This window comes from Pan paniscus, chromosome 18 (assembly GCF_029289425.2).
Source record: "Pan paniscus chromosome 18, NHGRI_mPanPan1-v2.0_pri, whole genome shotgun sequence".
Classification (NCBI taxonomy): Eukaryota; Metazoa; Chordata; class Mammalia; order Primates; family Hominidae; genus Pan; species Pan paniscus.
Window position 1 is genome coordinate 74,080,608 of NC_073267.2, and position 10,908 is coordinate 74,091,515.

Genomic DNA, 10,908 nt, shown 5'->3' on the forward strand with positions numbered 1-10,908 from the left:
TTTCTTAATCCAGTCTATCATTGTTGGACATTTGGGTTGGTTCCAAGTCTTTGCTATTGTGAATAATGCCGCAATAAACATACGTGTGCATGTGTCTTTATAGCAGCATGATTTATAGCCATTTGGGTATATACCCAGTAATGGGATGGCTGGGTCAAATGGTATTTCTAGTTCTAGATCCCTGAGGAATCGCCACACTGATTTCCACAATGGTTGAACTAGTTTACAGTCCCACCAACAGTGTAAAAGTGTTCCTATTTCTCCACATCCTCTCCAGCACCTGTTGTTTCCTGACTTTTTAATGATTGCCATTCTAACTGGTGTGAGATGATATCTCATAGTGGTTTTGATTTGCATTTCTCTGATGGCCAGTGATGATGAGCATTTTTTCATGTGTTTTTTGGCTGCATAAATGTCTTCTTTTGAGAAGTGTCTGTTCATATCCTTTGCCCACTTTTTGATGGGGTTGTTTGTTTTTTTCTTGTAAATTTGTTTGAGTTCATTGTAGATTCTGGATATTAGCCCTTTGTCAGATGAGTAGGTTGCGAAAATTTTCTCCCATGTTGTAGGTTGCCTGTTCACTCTGATGGTAGTTTCTTTTGCTGTGCAGAAGCTCTTGAGTTTAATTAGATCCCATTTGTCAATTTTGGCTTTTGTTGCCATTGCTTTTGGTGTTTTGGACATGAAGTCCTTGCCCACGCCGATGTCCTGAAAGGTAATGCCTAGGTTTTCTTCTAGGGTTTTTATGGTTTTAGGTCTAACGTTTAAATCTTTAATCCATCTTGAATTGATTTTTGTATAAGGTGTAAGGAAGGGATCCAGTTTCAGCTTTCTACATATGGCTAGCCAGTTTTCCCAGCACCATTTATTAAATAGGGAATCCTTTCCCCATTGCTTGTTTTTCTCAGGTTTGTCAAAGATCAGATAGTTGTAGGTAAGCGGTGTTATTTCTGAGGGCTCTGTTCTGTTCCATTGATCTATATCTCTGTTTTGGTACCAGTACCATGCTGTTTTGGTTACTGTAGCTTTGTAGTATAGTTTGAAGTCAGGTAGTGTGATGCCTCCAGCTTTGTTCTTTTGGCTTAGGATTGACTTGGCGATGCGGGCTCTTTTTTGGTTCCATATGAACTTTAAAGTAGTTTTTTCCAATTCTGTGAAGAAAGTCATTGGTAGCTTGATGGGGATGGCATTGAATCTGTAAATTACCTTGGGCAGTATGGCCATTTTCACGACATTGATTCTTCCTACCCATGAGCATGGAATGTTCTTCCATTTGTTTGTATCCTCTTTTATTTCCTTGAGCAGTGGTTTGTAGTTCTCCTTGAAGAGGTCCTTCACATCCCTTATAAGTTGGATTCCTAGGTATTTTATTCTCTTTGAGGCAACTGTGAATGGGAGTTCACTCATGATTTGGCTCTCTGTTTGTCTGTTGTTGGTGTATAGGAATGCTTGTGATTTTTGTACATTGATTTTGTATCCTGAGACTTTGCTGAAGTTGCTTATCAGCTTAAGGAGATTTTGGGCTGAGACGATGGGGTTTTCTAGATAAACAATCATGTCGTCTGCAAACAGGGACAATTTGACTTCCTCTTTTCCTAATTGAATACCCTTTATTTCCTTCTCCTGCCTGATTGCCCTGGCCACAACTTCCAACACTATGTTGAATAGGAGCAGTGAGAGAGGGCATCCCTGTCTTGTGCCAGTTATCAAAGGGAATGCTTCCAGTTTTTGCCCATTCAGTATGATATTGGCTGTGGGTTTGTCATAGATAGCTCTTATTATTTTGAAATACGTCCCATCAATACCTAATTTATTGAGAGTTTTTAGCATGAAGGGTTGTTGAATTTTGTCAAAGGCTTTTTCTGCATCTATTGAGATAATCATGTGGTTTTTGTCTTTGGCTCTGTTTATATGCTGGATTACATTTATTGATTTGCATATATTGAACCAGCCTTGCATCCCAGGGATGAAGCCCACTTGATCATGGTGGATAAGCTTTTTGATGTGCTGCTGGATTCAGTTTGCCAGTATTTTATTGAGGATTTTTGCATCAATGTTCATCAAGGATGGTGGTCTAAAATTCTCTTTTTTGGTTGTGTCTCTGCCCGGCTTTGGTATCAGAATGATGCTGGCCTCATAAAATGAGTTAGGGAGGATTCCCTCTTTTTCTATTGATTGGAATAGTTTCAGAAGGAATGGTACCAGTTCCTCCTTGTACCTCTGGTAGAATTCGGCTGTGAATCCATCTGGTCCTGGACTCTTTTTGGTTGGTAAACTATTGATTATTGCCACAATTTCAGCTCCTGTTATTGGTCTATTCAGAGATTCAACTTCTTCCTGCTTTAGTCTTGGGAGAGTGTATGTGTCGAGGAATGTATCCATTTCTTCTAGATTTTCTAGTTTATTTGCGTAGAGGTGTTTGTAGTATTCTCTGATGGTAGTTTGTATTTCTGTGGGATCGGTGGTGATATCCCCTTTATCATTTTTTATTGTGTCTATTTGATTCTTCTCTCTTTTTTTCTTTATTAGTCTTGCTAGCGGTCTATCTATTTTGTTGATCCTTTCAAAAAACCAGCTCCTGGATTCATTGATTTTTTGAAGGGTTTTTTGTGTCTCTATTTCCTTCAGTTCTGCTCTGATTTTAGTTATTTCTTGCCTTCTGCTAGCTTTTGAATGTGTTTGCTCTTGCTTTTCTAGTTCTTTTAATTGTGATGTTAGGGTGTCAATTTTGGATCTTTCCTGCTTTCTCTTGTGGGCATTTAGTGCTATAAATTTCCCTCTACACACTGCTTTGAATGCGTCCCAGAGATTCTGGTATGTTGTGTCTTTGTTCTCGTTGGTTTCAAAGAACATCTTTATTTCTGCCTTCATTTCGTTATGTACCCAGTAGTCATTCAGGAGCAGGTTGTTCAGTTTCCATGTAGTTGAGCGGCTTTGAGTGAGATTCTTAATCCTGAGTTCTAGTTTGATTGCACTGTGGTCTGAGAGATAGTTTATTATAATTTCTGTTCTTTTACATTTGCTGAGGAGAGCTTTACTTCCAAGTATGTGGTCAATTTTGGAATAGGTGTGGTGTGGTGCTGAAAAAAATGTATATTCTGTTGATTTGGGGTGGAGAGTTCTGTAGATGTCTATTAGGTCCGCTTGGTGCAGAGCTGAGTTCAATTCCTGGGTATCCTTGTTGACTTTCTGTCTCGTTGATCTGTCTAATGTTTTTCTGTTCTGGTTTTTCCCAATCTTTGTGGTTTTATCTACTTTTGGTCTTTGATGATGGTGATGTACAGATGGGTTTTCGGTGTGGATGTCCTTTCTGTTTGTTAGTTTTCCTTCTAACAGACAGGACCCTCAGCTGCAGGTCTGTTGGAATACCCTGCCGTGTGAGGTGTCAGTGTGCCCCTGCTGGGGGGTGCCTCCCAGTTAGGCTGCTCGGGGGTCAGGGGTCAGGGACCCACTTGAGGAGGCAGTCTGCCCGTTCTCAGATCTCCAGCTGCGTGCTGGGAGAACCACTGCTCTCTTCAAAGCTGTCAGACAGGGACATTTAAGTCTGCAGAGGTTACTGCTGTCTTTTTGTTTGTCTGTGCCCTGCCCCCAGAGGTGGAGCCTACAGAGGCAGGCAGGCCTCCTTGAGCTGTGGTGGGCTCCACCCAGTTCGAGCTTCCCAGCTGCTTTGTTTACCTAATCAAGCCTGGGCAATGGCGGGCGCCCCTCCCCCAGCCTCGCTGCCGCCTTGCAGTTTGATCTCAGACTGCTGTGCTAGCAATCAGCGAGACTCCGTGGGCGTAGTACCCTCCGAGCCAGGTGTGGGATATAGTCTCGTGGTGCGCCGTTTTTTAAGCCGGTCTGAAAAGCGCAATATTCGGTTGGGAGTGACCCGATTTTCCAGGTACGTCCGTCACCCCTTTCTTTGACTCGGAAAGGGAACTCCCTGACCCCTTGCGCTTCCCAGGTGAGGCAATGCCTCGCCCTGCTTCGGCTCGCGCACGGTGCGCACACCCACTGACCTGCGCCCACTGTCTGGCACTCCCTAGTGAGATGAACCCGGTACCTCAGATGGAAATGCAGAAATCACCCGTCTTCTGCGTCGCTCACGCTGGTAGCTGTAGACCGGAGCTGTTCCTATTCGGCCATCTTGGCTCCAATGTCTCTTTGTAGTTTTCTAAGAACTTGTTTTATGAATCTGGGTGCTCCTTTATTGGATATATAGTCAGAATAGTTAGCTCTTCTTGTTGAATTGTTCCCTTTACCATTACATTATGTAGTGCCCTTCTTTGTTTTTGTTCGTTTGTTTGTTTGTTTTTTATCTTTGTTGGTTTAAAGTCTGTTTTGTCAGAGACTGGGATTGCAACTCCTGTTTTTTTGTTTGTTTGTTTGTTTTGTTTTGTTTTGCTTTCCATTTGCTTGGTAAATTTTCCTCCATCCCTTTAGTTTGAGCCTGTGTGTGTCTTTGTGTGTAAGATGGGTCTCCTGAATATGGCATACCAATGGTTCTTGACTCTTTATCCAATTTGCCAATCTGTGTCTTTTAATTGGGACATTTAGCCCATTTACTTTTAAGGTTAGTATTGTTATGTGTGAATTTGGTCCTGCCATCATGACACTACTTGGTTATTTTGCACACTAGTTGATGCAGTTTCTTCATAGTCTTTATATTTTGGTGTGTTTTTGCAGTGACTTGTACCAGTTTTTCCTTTTCATATTTAGTTCTTCTTTCATGAGCTCTTGCAGGGCAGGCCTGGTGGTAATGAAATCCCTCAGCATTTGTTATCTGGAAAAAATTTTGTTTCTCCTTCGCTTATGAAGCTTAGTTTGGCTGGATATGAAATTCCAGGTTGAAAATTCTTTTCATTAAGAATGTTGAATATTGGCCCCCAGTCTTTACTGGCTTATAGAGTTTCTGCTGAGACATCAGCTATTAGTCTAATAGGGTTCCTTTGTAAGTGACCTGGGCTTTCTCTCCGGCTGCCCTTAACAGTTTTTCCTTCACTTTGACCTTGGAGAATCTGATGATTATGTGTCTTGGGGTTGATCTTCTCATGGAGTATCTTTTTTTTTTTTTTTTTTTGAGACGGAGTCTTGCTCTGTCACCCAGGCTGGAGTGCAGTGGCATGGTCTTGGCTCACTGCAAACTCCACCTCCCGGGTTCACACCATTCTCCTGCCTCAGCCTCCTGAGTAGCTGGGACTACAGGTGCGCACCACCAAGCCCGGCTAATTTTTTGTGTTTTTAGTAGAGATGGGGTTTCACCGTGTTAGCCAGGATGGTCTGGATCTTCTGATCTCATGATCCACCCGCCTCAGCCTCCCAGAGTGCTCATGGAGTTTCTTAACAGTGTTTTCTGTATTTCCTGAATTTGCATGTTGGTGTGTTTGCTAGGTTGGGGAAGTTCTCCTGGATAATATTCTAAAGTGTGTTTTCCAGCTTGTTTCCGTTCTCCCTGTCTCCTTCTGGTATTCCCATCAATCATAGGTTTGGTCTTTTTATAAAGTCCCATATGTCTTGGAGGCTTTGTTCATTCCTTTTCATTCTTTTTTCTCTATTCTTGTCTGCGTGTCTTATTTCAGTAAGGTGGTCTTCAAACTCTGATATCCTTTCTTGCGCTTGGTCAATTTGGCTGTTGATACTCGTGTATGCTTCACGAAGTTCTTGTGCCGTGTTATTCAGCTCCTTCAGGTCATTTATGTTTCTCTCTAAACTAGTTATTCTAGTTAGCAATCCCTGTAACCTTTTATCAAGGTTCTTAGCTTCTTTGCATTGGGTTAGAACATGCATCTTTAGCTCAGGGTTGTTTTTTATTATCCATCTTCTGAAGCCTACTTCTGCCAATTTGTCCATCTGTTCCTCCGTCCACTTGCGTGCCCTAGATGGAGAGATGTTGCAGTCATTTAAAGGAGAAGAGGCACTCTGGCCTTTTGGGTTTTCCACATTTTTTGTTTATTCTCTCTCATCTTCATGAGTTCGTCTAGTTTTGGTCTTTGAGGCTGCTGACACTTGGATCGGGTTTTTGTGGGGGCCTTTTTTGTTGTTGTTGATATTCTTGTCACTTTCTGCTTGTTTGTTTGTTTCTTTCAATAGTAAGCTCCCTCTTCTGTAGAGCTGCTGCAGTTTGCTGGGGGTTCATTTCAGGCCCTATTCATCTGATTTGCTCCCGTGCCTGGAGATATCACTCAAGGAGGCTAGAAAATAGCAAAAATGGGTGCCTGCTCCTTCTTCTGGAGCCTCTGTCCTCAAGAGGCACCAAACTGATGCAGGTAGGATCGCTCCTGTATAGGGTGTCTGACAACCCCTGTTGGAGAGTCTCACCCAGTTGGGTGGCACAGGGAGTACTTCGTCCCTTGGTGGACAAAGGAAGCACTTTGTCCCTTGGTGGAGATAGTGTGCTTCACTAAGGGGAAACCCACTTGTCTGGGCTCCCTGGATTTCTCAGAACTTCCAGGAGGAGAGGGTAAGTCTGCTGGCCCACAGAGACTGTGGCCACCCCTCCCCCTAGGGTCTCAGACCCAGGGAGATCCGAATTCTGTCCCTGAGCCTCTGGCTAGAGTTACTGGAGATCCTGCAGGGAAGGCCCACCGAGTGAGGAAGGATGGGTCAGGTTTAGGCCTGAAAAGGCACTCTGGCAGCAGTCTGCCACAGCCAGTATGATGGGCTGTGGGGACAAGCCTTGGGACTAAGCTGTCCAGCCTCCTTGGCTCCAGCAAGGGAAAAGCATAGCCTGGAGCTATCGAAATGAGTGCCACCCTTCCCCCACCCAGGGAGTTTAGCATGTTGGCAGTTGCCAGTGGCAGTGCTGCCTGCTGCCTCTCCCCCAAGAAGCTCAAACAGCTTAGACAGCAGGCAGCCACAGCTGGTGCTGGTTGCCTCTCCCCACAGGAGTTTGGCAGGCTTAAGCAGATTGCAGCTGAGAGGCTGTAAGAATCTGTATATTCCAGGGTTGGGGTGCTAGGCCCCAGTGGCTTGGGTTCATGAGTAGGATCTTCCAATCCATGGGTTGCATAGTTCCTTGGAAAAAGCAGTGTCCCCAGCTGGGTAGCACGCTCACTCACTGCCTCTCTGGCTGGAGAGGGGAGGTTTCCCTTCCCTGTGTGGCTGTCAGGTGGGCTGTGGCACCACACTGTTCTTCCTTCTCTCCCGGAGTCAGGCCAGCCTTCTAGTCAATTTTAATGAGAGAACCTGGATACCTTGGTTGTCGGTGAAGGATTCACATGCTTATTATGTGTTTTTTTGTTTGTTTGTTTGTTTGTTTTTTCTTCAATAGGAGCCTCAGAATACAGCTGCTTCTAGTCAGCCACCTTGGCCCTGCCCCCCAGATATCTCCTTTTTATGGAGGTTGAAGGTAGGATCCAGCTGGGGAAAAAGTGGTTCATGTCTATGTTGCTAGCTCAAGACAAAGCCCACTTCAGAAAATGTGCCCCAATTAGTACTCCTTTTTCACATATTCCATAAGAATGAATGATTATGGTTGATTATGGTGGTATCCTCATTATCTGAATGTAATCAGATTGATGTTTTCAAAATACTTTATTCAACTTAACTCTGTTAAGGGGTAAACCAGTTTCTGGATGGTTAAATGTATAGAGATAAAGAATCTTGCCCACTTCATCTATTGAACAAATATTTGAGTACTATCTTAGAAGAGACATTGTTCTAAGTGCCTAGGATACATCATTGAAAAAAACACAATAATTCCTGTCCTTGAGGTGCTTGCATTCTAACAAAGGAAAACAGCAAGTGTAGACATAAACACAAAAATAAGAAAGCTATATATTAGGACATGATAAACACTGTGTGGAAAAATAGAAAGGTAATGCAGGCTTTGGTCGTGATGTAAGTGAAGGTAGAGATTGTCAGCCATTTTTAATAGGCTTTTAAAATATTACCTCATGAAGAAGGTGACATTTTAATTTGGGGCAATACTTGAAGGAGGTAAAATGTTTGAAAAATGATGAGGATATCTAGTGGACAGGAGTAATCCATGCAGTGTTTCTGAGGAGCAGCCAAAGCATTAGTGGCTGGGGCAAAGTGGGTGTGAGATTAAGGCTAGAAGATGAGACCAGAGGGTAACAAAGGGGCCAAATTATGTAAGGTCTGGTAGAATTTGGCTTTTATTGTGAGTGAAATGAGAAGCTGTTGTAAGATTCTGAACAAAGGGACAACATGATTTTATTTAAATATTCCAATAATCATCCAGTTTTCTATTTTGAGAAAAGATTCAGGGATAGGATGGGACAAGAATAGAAGCAGAGGAGGCTGGGTGTTGGCTAGTTGCGCAAACCCATGCAGCTCATCCTGGTGCTTGGAACTATGATGGTGACAGTAAGAGTGGGGTAAATTATTTGGGTCTAGTTACTTTTTGAAGCCAGAGTCAATAAGATTTCCTACTGAGTAGTCTGTGGGACATGAGAGAAGAATGGTGAATCAAGAAGAAATCCAATTTTATTGGCCTTAGTATCTAAAAGGAACTTCCAACAGCTGAGTTGAGAAATACTGCAGGTAAAGCAACTTTGAAGAGGAAAATCAGAAGTTGTCTTTGGGGCATATTATAATTTAAAAAAATATTAAATAATTGGATGGAAAACTCAACCCATTTATCATTTATTTCAACATAAAAAGATGGAATACATTGATTGTTCTCATTTTGGCTCTCCTAAGCATTCCCCCAAGCAATACAGGAAGTGAACTTAATAGAATCAGTGATATTTATTGCTTTTTTAACATAAATCTTCACATGTTCTATTTGAAATGAGTAGTGTGGTCCCTTGCAATTACTTTTTTATTCCAACCTGTTCAAATATTTGAGTGGAAAATGGTCTTATCGGGTCATCGTGGAGACTTTGCTATTGCTGAGCTAATAATACTTTTTTTGAAAACTCCATTTAAATGGTGCAGATGAAAATCTATGCCTCCCCTCTATGTCACTCCCAAACACATTGGGAGATGAACCACAGGGGAAGCCCATATGTTAGAAAGGCATGCTTCATTTAGCTATTGCAACACGCTGGCTGAAGGGTGCTATAGATGGAGTTGCTTAGAAAAGATTACATCTCTTGGCTTCTGGCAAAGGAAAAAAGTGTTTAAAAAGGCTGTACTGAGGGCTAAGAGCTTTATGAAATTCTACAGGAGGCTTACAGAAATGGTGAGCTACTGACTTGTTATCAGGTACCAGCATTTGGACATCTTGACACTCTATAATTGAAATTCATTGCTTGACCTTTAGTCTATAAAAATGGTATGCTGTCATTAGCACTGACTGCTTGCTGTATTCTCCTGTCACTCCTTAGACCAGCTTAAACCATCTCAGATGAAATAGCCTATTTCATGTCAGACCTCAGAGTTTGCCACTATTAAAGTGGAAAGCTAAAGCAATGTTTAGCAATGTGGTAAAGACTAATGCAGTAGAATTGCTAGAGAAGTAGGAGTCTTTCTTTTTTAAATTCCCTTTAAAAATTAATGCTCTCGGGTATGGTACCATCTCTATTACACTACTCCTGTCAGAGTGAGAACCATTACTTTTTTTAATTGCATTTTAATTTAACCTGTGAATGCCACACTGTCTACCTTACATTTGACAAAGTATTCGAATGTTAGTTCACCAAGAAGACAAGTTAATGTAAGAATTACAAGGTAATATTTCACACTCGTGATGTGAAGAATTGAGGCAATTATGTGGATATTTTAGCCAAAAAAAAAATCCATGCTGCCATAATTTTTTGAAAATTTTAGATAACAGAGAAATTGATGGGTTTGGGTGATTTAACCCACACTTTATTCTGAGAATTACTTTATTTATCACTTGATGTCATCAGTTCCAATCCGATGGTCAGAGAGATGTTAGTTGTTCTGAGTATCCATGTTATAAGAGTAGTCACCTTGTTAACTAAAGAAATGGGATGACCTGGCTGTTGACAACTACAACTCTTGAACTGTCTCAAATCACATAGAGCTAAAGAGGATTCATCTTCTTGGTGACTTAAGAAACTGAATTGTAAAAACATGGAAAATCATTCTACTTCTTTCCGATGTATGGTCTCAATTTTCCTTTATGCAGAAACAGACTTCAAAAACATTATTGTGAAATGATTGTGGAAAAATCAAAGCACGGTGTTTAGAGTGACGGAAATATTTCTCTCAAGTCAATACCGTATTCTCTTCTAGGTCATTCATAAACTTAACCCGTGCATAACTGCTGAGAATTATCTTTCCTCTCTCTCCTCCGAGTTTAAAAGAGCTTTTTATCTCTTATTTTCTTAAATACGTCAAACAGCATTGGATTAATACTGGAATACCAATATCTATGCCTTGGCTTATTTTAAAGAATGCTATTTATTTTTTCATTTTAATTTGTTTTTATTGCAATAACTTTTGGGATATATGTGGGTTTTGGTTACATGGATAAATTGTATTGTGGAGAAGTCTGGGATTTGGGTGTATCTGTCACCTGAATGGTATGTATGGTACCTAATAGGTAGTTTTTAAGCCTCACCCTTCTGCCACTCTCCCCCCTTCTAAGTCTTCAATGTCCATTATACTACTCTGTATGCCTCTGCATACCCATAGCTTAGCTCCCATTCATAGGTGAGGCCATGCAGTATTTGGTTTACCGTTCCTGAGGCCATGTAGTATTTGGTTTATCATTCGTGAATTTCTTCACTTAGGATAATGCCTCAGTCCCATCCATGTTGCTACAGAAGAAATCATTTCATTCTTTTTATGGTGGAGTAGTATTCCGTGGTCTATATATACCACATTTTCTTTATCCACTCTTCACTTGATAGGCACTTAGGTTGATTTCATATCTTTCCAATTATGAATTGTGCTGCAATTAAAATATGGGTGCAGGTGTCATTTTGATATAATGACTTATTTCCTTTTGGGTAAATGCCCATTGCTGGGATTGCTAGATCGAATGATAGA

The 10,908-nt window shown here is 41.5% G+C and overlaps 1 long non-coding RNA gene across 1 annotated transcript in view; it reads left to right on the forward strand.

The window, feature by feature from the left end:
- LOC134729363 (uncharacterized) overlaps positions 1–8,543 on the forward strand; it is a 255,709-nt gene extending 247,166 nt beyond the window's left edge. The window contains exon 4 of the long non-coding RNA XR_010110372.1: positions 7,253–8,543. This is a non-coding gene — a long non-coding RNA (uncharacterized LOC134729363). The remainder of the gene's footprint in view (positions 1–7,252) is intronic.
- Positions 8,544–10,908: the final 2,365 nt, after the last annotated feature.